The following is a 17,547-nucleotide window of genomic DNA, read 5'->3' on the forward strand; positions in this document are numbered from 1 at the left end:
TGACAAGGACAACAGAGATCTGCTCCTTCCTTTATCATAAGCCTAGAAATAAATAAGAAGCACAGGTAGTCTACTACTGGGGGGAGAAAAAAAGAGCATGAATAGAGATTCTCTCTGTAGAACAAGTGAGGAGAGATAGCAGAAAGCTTAAGGAGGGGTGAAAACACTGAGGAAAACCCTCTAGCTCCCCCAAGTCCTATATTAAAGCACAAGGCATCTAGAACCCTCTCATAGAGGAATATGAAGAACACAGTACCGAGAAGATAAAAACAGCAATAACAAAATCCAAACACAGTTAAACTCCTGAATGGATTAAATCAATCATCTACATGCAAGCCTGAGAGAAAAAGAGGCATGACCATTCCCTGAGGAATGTAGAATTTCTCTCAGTCTCTACTGTTAGTCTACAAGATAGTTGTCATTCAATCAAAAGTTATGATAGATATTTTTTAAAAAGGGAAATAACCCACTTTTAAGAGATAAAGCAATAAACAGAACCAGACTCAAAGTGATCCAGATATTGTAGCTATCAAACAGGAAATGGAAACTGACTATAATTAATATATGAAAGATTTGAAGTGAAAAAGATTGATTAATATACATTAACAGATAGGGAATTTTACTGGAGCGATATAATCTATAAGAAAGAATCAAATGGGAATGTTGGAAATAAAAAACAAAATATCAGCGATAAAGAATTCTTTTGATGGACTCAACAGTCAGTAGAAATCATCCAAACTCAAGCATAAAGAGGAAAATGATTAAAAAAGAAAAATAGCAGAAAGCATCCAGGAGCTGTGGAATTAATCAAATGGTCTAAATTACATATAATTAAAGTTCTAGAATGAGAAGAGCGAGAAAAGGAGGCAGAAGAAATATTTGAGGAGATAATGGCTGAGAACTTTCCAAAAATAAAGACAGACAACAAAATATAGATCCCAGGAGCACAGAGAAACCTAGAAGGATAAATAAGAACAACAACAACAAAAGCACATATCATAATCAAAAAACTTTATACTAAAAGTAAAGAGAAAAGTTTGAAGGCAGACAGAAAAAAGCAATAGACAAAGAGGAGCAAAAATAATGACAGCACACTTCGTCTGAGAAACAATTCAAAACACTGGAGAAAAAAATAAACCCAGAATTCTATACCCAGTGAAATATATTTCAAAAACAAAGCAAAATAAACAGCATTTCAGAAAAACAAAAGCTGAGAATTTATTGCCGAGAGACTTGCTTTACAATAAATACTATAGGAAAGTTTGATGATAGAAGTTTGTCATCATATGGAAATTTGGATGAAGAAAAAGAAATGGAGAGAACAGAAATTGCAAAAATGAAGGTAAATATAAAGACATTTCTGCCTTATTTCACATCACTTTATAAGATAACTGGTTATCTATCTCAAAAATACTAACAATACAGCAACTAGAAGGATGTGAACCTATGACATACAACTATCTACTGGGGCTTTGGGGGGAAAAAATGAATAAATAAAATCTTTAAAAAAAAAATACTAACAATATATGTTGAGATTTATAAGATATTAAGATAAAATATATTTTAAAAATAACACAAAAGATGGGAGGGAAGATTTGGGAGCATATTGTTTTCAGTTTCACATACTTTATGCAGAGTTGTATAATATTATTTGAAAGTAGACTATGATAAATTAAAGATGTATTTTATAAAATCTAGGCCAATAGGGGGCTGGGCCAGTGGTGTAGTGGTTGGGTTCACGTGTTATGCTTCCGCAGCCCAGGGTTCACAGGTTTGAATCCCAGGTGTGGACCTATGCACCTCTCATCAGGCCATGCTGTGGCAGTGTCCCACATACAAAATAGAGGAGAATGGGCATGGATGTTAGCTCAGGGCCAATCTTCCTCAGCAAAGGGAGGAAGGTTGGCAACAGGTGTTAGCTCAGGGCCAATCTTCCTCACCAAAAAAAAAAAAAATCTAGGTCAATTAATAAAAAAAATTAAAGAGTGATGTAACTGATTAACCAATAGAAAAAAATAGAATAAAAAAATTCAATCCAAGTGAAAGCAGAAAAAAAAAAGCAAAAAGAAGGAACAAAGAACATATGGGACACAGAGAACATATCTAACAAGACAGAGTATTTAAATCAAACCACATCAATAATTGCATTAAATACGAATAACTGAAGCATTCCAATTTAAAAAGCAGATTGTCAAATTAAATTTCAAAGTGACCAAATTATGTCATGTGTACAAGAAATTGACTTTAAATATAAATATATAGATAGGTTAAATGTAAAAGATTGGGAAAAAATACACTATGCAACATTAGTCAAAGAAAATGGGCATGATTACAATACCATAAAAAATATATTTCAGAATAAGAAATATTGCCAAAGGTATTGAAGAATATCAAATAATTTTAAAATAGTCAGTTCATCCAGAAAACTTAACAACCCTCAATATGTATCACCTACCAACAACTCTTCGAATTACGTGAAGCAAATATTGTTAAACTAAAAGGAGAAATAGAAAAATCCACAAGTGTACTTGGATACTTCTCACTTCTCCCTCCATAATCAATGTAAGAAGACAGAAAATCAGTAAAGATTTAGACTTGAACTTTCAACTAACTTGACCAAATTGAAATTTATACCACATTCTGCCTAACAACTGCAGAACACACATTTTTTTTCAAGTGTACGTGGTATATTGACCAAGACAAACCATATTCCGGGTTATAAAACAAACATCAACAAAATTAAAGAATAGAAATCATACAAAGTTTGTTATTTTCACTACTAAAAAATAAATTAGATAATTAGATATGAATCCTGAAAGATATCTGTAATAAATAGGCTTGAGCACATTTCATGACGTGAGCGTGGGTAGACATAAAAATTAATTACACTGATTCTTAAAGTTACATTTAAAAATTTGCAGTTGTTTATTATATAAAGCCTATCATAAATATGACTTGTCAAATTCCCGCTTTCTAGAAGAGATATTCGTCTGAGGTAGGATCTAATATTAATATCTCTTTTTGTGTTCAGTATTGCGTTTTTCTACTTCTTGTACTTCACTGCCAATTTTCTTGTACTCCACTATCAAATTTCAGTAACAGTAAAAAAAGAATTGTCGTCTGTCATATAATCTTGCCTAAGTATAATTATGTTAATAAGAATAACAACAGGTGAAAACAGCCTTTCTGCCAAAATATGTAAATAAAGCAGAGGATTTCCAGCAACCTAATAAATATCATGAGAATGAATATACATAAATCATCTGCATACCCCTTAAAAATGACAAGAGAAGAAATTCAAGAAGCTTTTTTGATTCTTCCTTATCTACTATACAGTTTGAAAACATTTCAAAAATATTATTTAACTCCAGCATTAGAAAATAGTACTGCGATCTCAGAATTGTTACAAGTAATCAATCTTGTATTTGAGCTTAAATTGGCAACCATAATTACCAAATTCTCATGTCCCTGTTTTCTAGAAAAACAGATAAATACAATTCCTTTTCCTTAACTCTAATTCTTCTTTCTTGCTTCTTTGAAAAATATAAAGGGAGGAAAAAAGTCCGATTGTATATCTTTCTCCTAACTGAAATTATTCTTTCACTGACAGCTGGCTTTTTGAATCTGAGGTTTTATGAATCCTCTTTGGACATGTGTATTCTGGAAATGGATTCTGCCTTGAGCACTATGATTTATCAGGAGGTAAGGAAAACTTCTAAATGAACATTCCTTTCATCTCTCCTCAGTCTTACCCTTGAATTTTAGTTATTTTTTTCATCAATGATAATTAAAAGTGATATCACATTCTATATCTGGGCTATTTGATTGTTTTATGTTGGAAGTTGCACATATTATGAAGCCTTACCAAACTATGTTTTGTGTGTTTATAAAAATTTTGAAATCAATGTTTAAATATAAAAAACCCAAATGCACTTTATTTCTTAAGTCTATTGATAGTAGGCAGCAATTAACTTTGAATAATCATCACACAATGCAGCTATTATACCATACATGCCTTGAATAAAGATTAAGCAAATAAAAATAGTTTTAAGACTTTTTTCTTCAATGCAGATGAGAATCTAGGCATGAAATATGGGGTTTATATATTTAAAATAACCAGAATTTAAAGATTACTTGTTCTTAAAACATTCATCAAAAATTCAGCTATCCAGGGCTTGATTTGGGAAACATCTTGTCAACTATGTTAATCAAGAAAAGCCTTTCTTTCCATTACTTCACGTTCCTGGATGAACAATATGTTAACTCCAGAGCAGGGCTGGAGGGTGAGAGAGGAGGAGGATAGGCTGTGCCACTTTGAAGAAGTCTTTCCCAAGCTGCCCCATGAAGTCTCCAGGGCCTCCAGATAATAAAGCTACTTGGTATCACTCAAAAGGGCTTTCTCATCCTATCCTTATTTCAGGCTCAATTATATTCAGCTATTAAATACACTCCAAAAAATATAGAAACATTGATTTGGTGGTTAAAAGGGACTTAGTATCTAGTTCAATACCCACACATGATGCAGGAATTAAGGGTCTTAAACATTCCTTAACTTGGAAGTTAGTACTTGAGACAGGACATGAACCCATATCATCTGATTCCTAGTTTAATGTTTATTCTATCACATCAAACTGAGTCATCTGGCTCTTATAAACCTGCCCATATCAAGGATTTTACTTATTTGCACCTAGTTTCTTTGGAAGTCCAAATTGGTTTTCTGAGACAAATGGGATTGTTGCTATGGTCTAAATGTTTGCATCCCCCCCAAATTCATATATTGAAATCCTAATCCCCAAGGTGATGGTATTAAGAGGTGGGATCTGTGGGAACTGATCAGATCATGAGGAAGGAGCCCTTATGATTGAGATTAGTACTCTCATAAAAGAGTCTCCACAGAGCTCTCCAGCCCTTTCCACCATGTGAGGACATACCAAGAAGTCAGCAGTCTGCAACCCGGAAGAGGACCTTTACCAGAACCTAACCATGCTGGCACCCTGATCTTGGACTTCCAGACTCCAAAACTGTGAGAAATAAATTTATGTTGTTTATAAGCCACTCAGTGTGTGTTATTTTATTTTAGCAGCCCGACTATAGACTAAGAACAGACTAAGACAGAGGCTTATAAAAAGAAAGTGGCACAGAAAAGTATTGAGAAGGAAATATGAGAGAAAAGGCATAACTGAAATTGTAGATATGGTGTTTAGACCAAAAATCACATTAACAAAGGAATAGGTAGTGAGACAGAGCCAATAAGATGCTACCAAGAATTATGCTTTTAATTGATGCTTAGACATGGCAGAACCCTGCTGGCCGTCACTCTTTTCCTCATTTCCTGAGGACTTCAATTTTTAGGATTTATAACTGTGAAAACAATAAATAGACTGTAAATTAAAACTCACTTAAGAAGCTGCCATTCTTAAAGGGGAATACATCTGAGATCTGGGAATTAATAGAGTTTTTAATTTAATGTAGTTTATGGAATTAATATAAGTCTTTTGACCAAAACATTGAAAAAAATCACCTGTTTGCTTGACATTAAGAAACAATTGCGTCTTCAGGTTGGAAAGATTTTTGTGAAATTAAGTAACATGTCAAATATTGTTATTCACAATGTTGGTTCCTAGAAAGCACTTTATACATAGTTTCATTTTTTTAAAAAATTTTTGTTTATTGCAGTAACATTGGTTTATAACATTGTATAAATTTCAGGTGTACCTCATTATACTTCTATTTCTGCATGGATTACATCATGTTCTCATGTTCACCACCCAAATACTAATTACAATCCATCACCACACACATGTGCTGAATTATCCATGTTGCCCTCCTCCCTCCCCCCTTTCCCTCTGGTAACCACCAATCCAATCTCTGTCTCTGTGTGTTTGTTTGTTGTTGTTAGTATCTACTACTTAATGAGTGAGATCATACGGTATTTGACCTCCCTCTGACTTATTTCACTTTGCATAATGCCCTCAATATCCATCCATGTTTTCACATAGTTTCTTAATCTTACTAAGTAAGAAATCACATAAGATTTCCCCACATTTTAATAATATATAGATATATTGAATGCTTTACATGCACCAGATGCCCAAGTAAAGACTTTGCATAAGCACCTTATTTAATCCTTACAACAACCCTATGATATGGCAGCATTATATATGGAAAGAAACAGAGGCTCACAGAAGTTAATAATTAATACAGAGCAAAGCTAGAATATGAACTCAGGGATTCTGATGACAGGGTCTTAAATATCATGTTACATTGTTCTGTGTATGAGGAAACTAGGTACGAAGAACTAAATGACTTGTTTGCACTCGTGTAATAAATTAGAGATGATATAAGATTGAAATACAAATTAGAAACATTATCCTTCTACCAGTCAAACTGGCCTGAAATTCAGGTGTTGGCCAGAACCAAGCTCTCATCAGAAGTTGGAATGGGGATGGTCCCCTTCCAAACTCCCTCAGATTATTTGCAGAACTCATCTCTTTGTGATTATAGGACTCAGGGCTCCATTTTCTTGCGGGCTGTCATCTAAGAGCTCTCAGCCCCTTGAGGCTGACTATAGTCTCCTGCTACCTAATCCTCTCCATAGCCAGCAAAAATCCAGGGCTTTCAGTTGTACAGATGCAAGAAAATGAATTCTGCCAATAACTTGAATGAGATTAGAAATGGATCATTCCCTAGTGGAGTCTCCAGATAACTCAACTGAAAAATTGACTGCAGCCTTGTGAGACCCTGAATAAAAGACTAATTAAGCCATCCCCACCATCCATCCCTGCTGTGCTGACCTCTTGGCCTGAGAGTGGAGACTGCCACAAATAGGGCCATGGGGTGGTCAGCAGAAGGCAAGCCTGGCCCCATGTCCCGTGAACAGACAGAGAAACCAGTGGGCAGACACCAGAGGGTCTAGGAGTAAGTGTTAGATGGATGGTTAAGGCATGGAATCCCGACCCTCAGGGACTATGAGATAAAAAATGTGTGTTATTTTAAACTGCTAACCTTGTGTGCTAAATTGTTACACAGCAATAGAAAATTAATACAGATTTTGGTACCAAAGTGGGTGATAATACAATAAATGACTAAAATGGGGGAATGCCTCTGGAACCAGGAAGAGGGAAGAACCTGGAAGGATTCTGATGTGCACAATAGAGCCTAAGTCAACCTGAACAGACCATTAGTAGAAATATGGATGTTGAAGATGTTCCCAGTTAGGGCTCAGAAGGAAGTGAGGAACATATTATTAGAAAACTGAGGAAGAGGGATCCTAGTTATGAAGTAGCAGAAAACTTAGAAAGATTGTCTCTTTCAGTTATATGGAAAGTATCTGAGAGAACTTAGAAGCAGATCTTTCCCCAGTCAAGCCTCTGATGAGGCTGCAGCCCCAGCCAATACTTGGATTGCAGCTTGTACCTTAAAGCATAACAACTAGTTAAACTGTGCCCAGACTTCTGTCCTATAGAAACTGTGAGATAAATAAGTATAGGTTGTTTAAAGCCATTAAAGTTTGCATAATTTGTTTACAGCATAGAAAACTGGGACTGCCGTGTAATAAAATTCAGCCACATTTTGGGAGTGAGGATATTGAACGTCCTATGATGTCTTTGTGCTATAATCACAATAATTATTAATGAGAACTGTCCACAGTGTTCTGACTTGATTAACTAGGTAAAAATAGATTTTGAAACATAGAAAAAAAGATATTTATTAAACTTTTGATAAGAGAGTTTGGTCAAAGAATATAGTTGACTATTTTGTTTCAAATTTTACGTGTATTGAAAGAATCTTTAAAAATCTCACCCAATGTTTCTATAAGATAGAATGAATTGGTAATGAATTGGTAAAAAGGAGAGGTTTGGTGAACTCAAGGCTGTACTTGATTTAACAGCAGAGCAGGGGGTTGACCTAAGTCTCTTAACTCCTGGTTCAGCTAGCATTTGACTACATTACACTGTTTTTTCATCATTATTATCTTTTGTGTAGTTATCTATTTACTCATTCATTTGTTTTCTCAACAAACTGAATGCTGATTCTAGATATTGTAGGAAACGTCATGATAAACTTGTTGCAAAACTGACTAGAGTGGACCCATTTTAAACGGAGTTGGAGCTGCCTTTCCAGAGAAACTGCCTTACTACTGTCTTAAACCTTGGACTGGGCCAAACCTTTGGACTGGGCCAAAACGGTAATTGTTTTACAAGCAATTTTTTGTGGAGTCACCGGGAAAATAGACATCCTGATCACAAAGACTGAGGATTGTGGACCTTCTGAAGGTAAAATCAATAGTCAATCAATGTTTAGCCAAGACTAGCTCTCTGCCTCCAACTCCAATTAAAATTCTTTGTAATATAATCTCCCTTCTTTTTCTATAAAATCCCCTGACTCTTACTTCTAGAGGAACACTATTGGTTTTCTAACTGTTCTCTGTGAACTGTGAGTCTTTGATCCTATATAAACACTTTCCCTCTGTTTTGCAGAAACACTGGTTTCTATTTTTGCAGGTTGACATGTATACTATCAACGACAATGAACGTCAGTAAATAGTACAAAATAGAATGTGAAGTATTTTACAGGCGAGGTACAGATAAAGATGAATTTGAATTTAAAGAAGAAAAAGAATACTTTTACTTTGGAAGGAATAGGCATTGAGAAAAGACTGTAAGAATAATGTTGCATTCTATCAAAGTTTAAAGGACCAATAAATTTAGAATAGATGGCATTAGGGTAAATGTTAGGATAAAATACTCCTTTCTCAGAAGGGTGATTTTATGTAAAATGGCTCGTTCTGCATCAAGTAGACTTAACTCGGTTTTCTTAAACTTTGGTCATAACAGAATCATCCATATACATTTTAAAATGTATTTATCTTGGGAGGAGCATATATGTATGTGTTTGGCGTGTGTGTGTGTGTGTGTGTGTGTGTATTGGGGATGGTGTAATTGATTTTCCTCAAAGTACCTGTGCCATATGCCAATATCCCAAATAATTCAACAGTAATGGGTCCAGCAGCTGAATTTTTTTGTTTATGGTGAGGAAGATTAGCCCTGAGCTAACATCTGCTGCCAATCCTCCTCTTTTGGCTGAGGAAGATGGGCCCTGAGCTAACATCCATGCCCATCTTCCTCTACTTTATATGTGGGATGCCTGCCACAGCATGGCTTGATAAGGGGTGCATAGGTCCACATCTGCGATCTGAAACTGTGAACCCTGGGCCACCAAAGGGGTGTGCTCGAACTTAATCACTATGCCACTGGGCCGGCCCCCCAGCAGCTGTATTTTTTAAAGTCTCACAGATGATTCTGATAAACAACATACATTGAGGACCAAAGCATTACCTCGCAAGAATGAATTCAATATTCCTTTGGACCTCCTGTTTTAGGACAGTGCTTCTCAACATTTAACATACAGATTTCTGGACACCTTGCTCAAATGCAGATTATACTTCAGCAGGTCTGGAATGGGACCTGAGAGTCTGCATTTCTGGAACTGGACTCAACTCCTTTAGCCATCTTGATTTTAATTTGTATTTCTTAGCACCACAGTGGCAGAATTCCACCGAGGAGAATCACCTACTCCTGTTACTTCTCACTATAAAACAATTTTGCTACCTCTCGACAAACCCTGCTGCAGGTTAGGGTTCATTTGAATGGAACTGTCCTTGAGCAAAGTTTAGCACTAGAATAGTTCCTTGGGTTTTCACTGTGATATGCTAATACATAAAATCTATCGGTTGTTAGTTTTCTTATTTAAAAAAAAAGTTTAAAAGTTAATCCAGGTACTTTAAAGCCATGAGATTCTCTGTTATAAACTTTTCAAAATATATACAACTAATGTATCCCCTATGTTTAATTTTGCTACTATTACATTTACATTTATATGTAACTTTTAAATTATATATTTAACTCTAAGAGGAGTGAATTTTTTTAAAAGAACCAAAAAATGGGCTGACCTATGATGCTAACAACAATAAAAAATCTCACTAAGCGTCTGCATGAAACAGTACTCTGGATTTTTAAGAAAGATAGTAGAAGGCAGAAATTAACAACATGGGTTTTGGAGCCAGACAGGTCTGCATATTACTTCTCACTTGAAATTAACTGCATGTTCTTGGGCCAGTTGCTTGTCTCTTAGAGCCTAGGTTTCCACAACTGTAAACAGTATATAGATATTGATGTCCCTAACTAACAAAGTTGTCCTGAGCACTGTGGGGATCAGATTGGCCACCCCAAAATGTGTCTCTTTGCCTTGATTATTTTTAAGAACAAAAGACTAAAAGAAACTTTGACCTTCCCCCAAAATGCCTAAAAGAATTTAAGATAGAAGGCCTGTCCCCAGGACAAACCATCACCATAGGTAACTCTGGGTATCAGTAGACTGTGAGGGTCCTTGCTAAGCCCATTCTTATCAAAGTTCTATTTACAAAACATTTGCTTTTCCACTTCTATGTGAATTGCCTTCATCTCCTTTGAAGTCCCAAACCGCTAACCCCAACACCCTCCTTTGTCTAGCTGAAGATGATATTTAAGCTGGTAGCCCGGCCGTTTTGGTGAGTTGCTCAGTTTTCCTGAATGTCTCCCATGTATACATGTTATAAAGCTTTTTTTATTTTCTCCTGTTATTCTTTCTCATGTCAATTTTATCCGTAGCCCAGCCAGAAGTACCCAGAGGATAGAGGACTTGTCTTTCTCCCCTATAGCACTAAACATTGTAAAACTCTCAGTAAATAGCAAGACCTACAGGACAGTTATTATTGTTCTTAAAGTGGAAGAAACCTAAAAGAATTCTTCCAACTCCCCTTCCCTGACCCTTCACTCATTTATAAACAAGGTGTGGGGGATCAGAATTGTCCACCTCAAAATATGATTCTTTACCTTGATTATTTTCAAGAACAAAAGACTCTGAAAGAAACTTTGACCTTCTCTTCCACTAATTGCCTAAAAGGATTTAAGATAGAAGGCCTGTCCCCAGGACAGGCCATTACCATAGATTACTCTGAGTGTGGATAGACTGGGAGGGTCCTTGCTAAGCCCATTCTTATGAAAGCTCTGAAAGACAGGTAAAAGTAGAAATTATTCTTCGTAAGAGACATTTACATTTGTAAGGAAAATCTCCATTTGTAAAGGTATCTCCTTCTCTATACCAGGAAGAAGGGGGGAATGACCTTCTTTCTAGAAACTTTTATCAATGCAGAAGGTGAGGACTTAAATCTGCATAGGAACCCTACTCTTGTTTACTGTGCTTTTCTGATAATCTCCCATAGCTGACTTCCCCTACTCCCAACATCCTCCCTTGTCTTTAGCTGAAGATAGTATTTAAGATGAGAACCTCTGCCATTTTGGGGAGTTACCCAGTTTTTCTCTCTCATATATACATTTTATCAAGCTTTGTTTGATTTTCTCTTGTTATTCTGTCTCATGTTAATTTAATTTGTAGCCCAGCCAGAAAGGACCCAGAGTGGGTAGAGGATAGTCTTCCTCCCCTACAAAGGAAAAACACTTGGAGTTCTTTGCTAGAGAGGTACAGAGATGAACATTCCAGAACCCTCTCCACACAAACCACAGAACCTTTCACAACCTCTCTAAGTAGCCGAGACCTATCTTGTATTTCCTATTTCACTTAGTATGACGTCCATGAAAAAAGCTGGCATTTTCTCTCAATCTAAAAACTGAAAGCTAAGTTTACTTTCTGAAATTGTAGCTAAAGTAAAACCAAAGTTAAATTCATTTTTTCTGAACTTTTCATCTGAATAGTCATATCTTATAGTTTCCATATAAATAATATTCTTGCCATTATAACATTTTGTGTAAAACAATCCAAATCATAGGATAATTGTTACTTTAAGTATTGTATCACCATGGAAATGTAATAGTTGTAGAGGATGAAGAATGCATTAGAAAGCTATTGAGTTTAATAACATCTTTGGGATTGCTTTGTTGTGCCTGCAGCTGTTTTTTTGCGTGGAAAAAAAGTCAAGGTCTGAAATGTATTTTTCAGTTGCCACTAAAATTTTAAATTGATTCTATGGCTAGCCTTCAACTATTGAATAATATTTAAGATGAAAAGGCTTTGAAATGTATTTTTCTAAAATACTGAGATTTTACCCCACAACAATGGTACAAAGTTAAAATTTTCTTATTTTTATGTTTCCCCCATCCCTCCCAGTCCCACCCTCCACATTACTTAGGGAGGATATCAAATGGCGTTTCTGAGCAGAAGTCATGAAAATGTTGACCTTTCCAAAAAATTTTAAATTCAGGAATATAAACAGACTATAAATAAATTGTATTGAATTTCAGTATAAAAGATTTGCGTTGAAGAGGAGCAGAATTTGTCACTCCAAAACACGCCTGTTTGGTATCAGGATTATTTTAGGCTGATTGTTTTTAAGAAACAGCAGACACATGAGAAACTCTGAAAATGGAGAAGTTACCCTCTGTAAGAGACATTTGCATTTATAAGGGAAATCTCCGTTTGTAAGATGTTTATAAGACGTTTCCCTCTCTGTACCAGGAAGAGAGAGAAGATTCTAAATCTCTAAAAACTTTTATTATTGTAGAAGTTAAGGACTAAAATCTGCGTAACAACCTTATCCTTTTTTAACTGCTTTTCCTGCTTACCTCCCATAACTGGCCTTTTCCCACCCCCAACATCTTTTTATTGTCTTTAGCTGGAGATGGTATTTAAAGTGGTAGCTTGAGCCATTTCAGAGAGCTACTCAGTTTTCCTGGGCATCTCCCATGTATACAGGAGATGTACATGTTATTAAACTTCTATTTGTTTTTTTCCTGTTAGTCTGTCTTTTATTACAGGGAGGTCTCAGCCAAGAACCTAGAAGGGTAAAGGGAAAATTATTTTTCCTTCCCCAACAGTGTATAAAAATAGGTCAATACATCCTGAAAAAAAAAAAGAATTCTACAGATTTCCTTTAATAATATAGCATTAATATGGCATCTCTCTCCTAAAAGCCTAAGGTACTCTATAATAATCATCTAATGCTCAAAATGCTACTTTCAGGAAATGAGAAGAAGGTGTTACTCTGCCAAGAGTCATGGAAGTGAGATTCTGAGCATAAGCATATTGTCCCAGGTGACAGTAAACCGAAGAAAAAATCGAGGTGAAAGCAGATCATAACTGGACACTAAGTCCAATAGAGTCTAAACTTCTGACCTGCACACACTGCTTCAAATTGTTTTCATGGGGGAAATAAGCCTAATGGGTATCAGCTTTAAATCTTTTAGAAAAATAATAATATCCCAAATTATACTATCCAATGAATAATAACAACTTTCACAAACTTGCCCCAGAATTTACGATTCTTCGGGAAATGAGGAAGAGCTTCTTCTAATCAATCTGTTCATAAAACAGAAAAGGCAATAATGAACAATTCTATTTGACAGATATTTATTCAGCTTTTCCTTTTGTATGATAGTGTGCAAGGCACCACCAGGAATACATTATCGTCACGCTACTGGTGGAGTTTTACAGTGGAAGACAGGTGTGACCTTGACCAAGACGGTCTTGAAGGCCTTAACATGCCCCTCAGCTTCACTACATTTTAGACAGGTTTCTTCCTGAATATATAGGCCTCTAATCTCCCTCTTTTTATAGAGCATTTTCTTTAGGAAGCTTTGTAATCGAAAATTCTTTCTCTGCCCCTTTGAAATGTAAATAAACTTCTCCTCTCTCTTCTTGCCGGTTTTACCACCCAGAATGTCTTTTTCAAAGACCAAGGAGCCATCTCTTTGAAATGTAATCATCTAATAAGAGTGCCCTATCTCCCAGTCACTGTGAGAGACTAGGAGCCTAACTTAAATAAACACCAATTAACAAATACAGATGACTTAATCCCATTGACCAACCACCCCCCCAAAGTCTTCTAGTACTTTTCCACTAGTTCATCTCAGCGAGAGGAAATTCTCCCACCTTTTGTTTCAGTGGAGTTGAGTTCAGTTTCCCCTACTGCAATAGTCTTGAGTAAATTCTTCCTTCCCTTTTAATTCTGTCCAGTGCAATTTTTCTTTGATAGCCTATTGGTTCAGTAGAAATTGGACATTAAGGAGTATTCCATATTTTTGGAAGATTGAAAAGTTATCAGTGATGATAATGTGTATGAAGATGACCAGTCAGGGATTTGAGTCACAAGTTGCAAATTGTATCTGGGTCTCTACTTGAATGAAAGGTACAGTTGGCAGCCTTTGATTTCTATCCCATGCATCTTTTTGTATCTGCACAGACTGTAGAGTTACATGTTACCCAGTCACCCTATGTAAGTATGGAATGGATCTTGAAGAAGAGTCTAGAACAAAATTCACATTCAGAGAACATTAGTAAAGAGTAAGGACCAAGGAATTGGAGGGAGAATAAAATGATGTGTCAGGAAACAGCAAACAAATTTACTTTAACTAGAGTATAAAGTTCATCTTGGGGGAAATCAAGAAATAAAAGTGCTTAGTTATGGAAATATATTTATTGGGAAACCTGAAACACAGAGTCTCTCTTGCTTAAAGGGGTCTATGAAATAAAGTAATTTTTATAATAGTTTTGAAGATTGGAGTTTGTATTCAGACAGCCCAAAATTGAGTGTTAGAAGAAGCATTTCCCTTTCTCTTAATATTAAAAAAATAATTGATCAATTCACTGAATTATTTCAAAGATATTTTCACAGTAGGTTCCTCACATATTAAAATATTCTATATGAGTGTATCAATCCTTTAAATATTTAAATCTATATTTTTGTTCTGTATTTATTTCTTCATAAAGACTTCCAAAATTTCTTACCATCTACACCAAGCAGCACATATTTTTATTTACACTATAATTACTTCTACAGATATGATATTCAGCACTCTATGCATTAATCATTAATGAACTCCACATTAATAAATTTAAGGGGCATTTTCTCAGCCTGCATGGCATCCCTTCAATGTTGCGCACTATTGACTACTCTCTCCTTCCTTCATCATAGGTACATACATAATTTGCAGTCATTTTCTTTCTAGACTTTTTCCCTTAGAAACTTCATCACTTCAATATACATCTCTGCAAGCCTATGAAAGAGAGTGCATTCCTAAGAGCAAGTGGCTAGAAAGACCTTTGACTGTTTAGTGGAGACCCAGCAGCAGTTAATAGGAATTTGTCAGAGTAAACCCCTGGGATCTGGGGGTGTGAAAACACTGACTAGCATGCCATTTATTTATTCAACAAATATTCAGGAAGGATCCACAATGTCCCAGACATTGGGCTAGACCATGAATATATACTAACAAGTAGGATAAAGAACTCACATTCTAGTAAGAAGAAATAAGCAAATCAAGGGGGTAAACTCACAATTGTAGCAAACCTATTATTTGCCAAAACTTCTGTATAGTGTGAGAATTATCTCCTCCTATCATATGAAACCAATAAAATCTAAAGAAAACAAATAACCTTCAAATTGTCCAGTCTCTCATAGTTAGATTGCAGTACAGTGCACAATACATTGCAGAATCAGGATGAGAATTTAAGCATAACTGTCATAAAGTCCAAATTCTTTCTACATTCCCTTACTCAAAAGCAATTAATCAGAATATTAAAATGAAAAGCCAGTCGGAGAGTGACATCAGCAAGATGATGGAATAGGAGATCTCCAGCCCTTATCCCCAACAAAAACAATGATTTGGCAATTATCCACTGACAAAAGTGCTTTGAGGAAGGTTCAGGATCCACAAACACAACAATCTGGCAATCATCCACCAATGAAAGTGGCTTTGTGGGAGGTTCAGGGTCCCTCCAGGTAAGAGGTTGCAACACCCTGGTGGAGCCAAAGACTGAGGCTAGCAGCTTTAAGAGGCAGGCCTGCTCTCTGGTAGCAGGTCAGCTGACTATCAATCTGACTACAAATACAAAAGCAGCCCCACTCAACCACAGACCTGGAGGCAGTCTCATCCACCCAGGGACCCAGCAAGAGCTGCATCTGCCAACAGAATGAACAAAATGAAAAGGCAACCTATGGAATGGGAGAAAATATTTGAAGATCATATTGTTTGATAAAGGGTTAATATCCAAAATAAATAAGGAATTCCTACAACCCAATAACAAAAAAGACTCCAAATAACCCAATTAAAGAAAATAAGCAAAGGACCTGAATAGACATTTCTCCAAAGAAGATATACAAATGGCCAACAGATATATGAAAATATACTCAACATTACTAATCATCAGGGAAGTGCAAATCAGAACCACAATGAGTTATCACCTCACACCCGTTAGGATGGCTAGTATCAAAAACCAAAAGATAAGTATTGGCAAGGATATGAAAAAAAGGTACAAGAAACACTTGTACACCGTTGGTGGGGATATAAATTGGTACAATCATTTTGGAAAACAGCTTAGAGTTTCCTTTAAAAATTAAAAATAGTACTACCGTATATTCCAGCAAACTCACTTCTGGGTTTCTATCCAAAAGAATTGAAATATGGTTCTCGAAGAGATATCTGGGCTCCCAATTTCATTGCAGCATTATTCACAATATCTAAGATATGGAAACAATCTAAATGCCTATCCAGAAATGAATGGATAAATGTGGTGTATACCTACAATGGAATATTATTCAGCCTTAAAAAGAAGGAAATCCAGGGGGGAAGAGTCAAGATGGTGGTGTAAGCAGACTCGGAACTCACCTCTTCCCCTGGACACAGCCAATTTACAACTACTCGTGGAAAAATTACGCCTGTGACAGAACTGAAAACTGGATAAGAGGAACTCCTGCAACAACGGACAATCCTAACTGAGGTGGAAGAGGCAGAGACTCCCTTCTGGAGAGGAAAAACGCCGCCTTCACAAGCCACCAGCTTCACGGCCGCCAGGAGCAGCTCACAGGTCCGCAGCCTCCCTGGAGGCGCGGGGCCCTGAGCCGGGTAGCGCCCCCGCTGTGGGGTGGATCCAGCACAGTCGAGACCAGCGGCATAATATCTGACTGTGCCTGCTGCTACAACATTGGGGAGCACCCCCAGAAAACCCGGTTCACAAAGAAACTAAAACCGGCTCTTAAAGGGCCCACCCGCAAACTCACCCGTTTCAGAAAGCATCCTAAAATCACCAGAAAGAAAGGTGCGCAGTGCTGTGGTGAAAAGAGACTCACCTAATAGGCCCTGAGTGCATCTCGGTGAGGGGTGGGACCTCTCCAGGGACTGGGACATTGGCGGCGGCCATTGTTGTGGCCTGGTGTGGGCGTGCTGACACAGACGCCATTGGAGTTCTCCCTGAGGCCTGCTAGCCCAGGATCTGCCCCACCCACTAGAGCACCGATTTAATCCATCTCAGCCAGGGCAGGCAGCCCACCCTAGAGACTGGCCCCACCCAACAACAAGCCCTCAGGCAACTTGTGGGCCTGAATAGATTGGTGACTGGATTCACTGAAGCCTGGCAACTGAGCTGACTTGAGCAGGGCAGGGTGTGCACAAGGAGCGGGTGGAGAGTGTGGGGCAGTGGCGGAGTGTGTGGGGCTCCCGCCGTGGAGAGACTGGGTCCGCTTGGGGAGGTCAGGGCGCGCACACGGGGCAGGAC

At 37.0% G+C, this 17,547-nt stretch overlaps 1 long non-coding RNA gene across 1 annotated transcript in view; it reads right to left on the reverse strand.

Annotated features, from left to right (window-relative positions):
* LOC147917321 (uncharacterized) overlaps window positions 1-17,269 on the reverse strand; it is a 98,045-nt gene extending 80,776 nt beyond the window's left edge. Inside the window, exon 1 of the long non-coding RNA XR_015552091.1 lies at window positions 17,123-17,269. This is a non-coding gene — a long non-coding RNA (uncharacterized LOC147917321). The remainder of the gene's footprint in view (window positions 1-17,122) is intronic.
* Between the last annotated feature and the right edge of the window lie 278 nt (window positions 17,270-17,547).

The sequence above is a fragment of the Ceratotherium simum genome, chromosome 4, assembly GCF_057802395.1.
Source record: "Ceratotherium simum simum isolate JZ-2026a chromosome 4, ASM5780239v1, whole genome shotgun sequence".
NCBI lineage: Eukaryota > Metazoa > Chordata > Mammalia > Perissodactyla > Rhinocerotidae > Ceratotherium > Ceratotherium simum.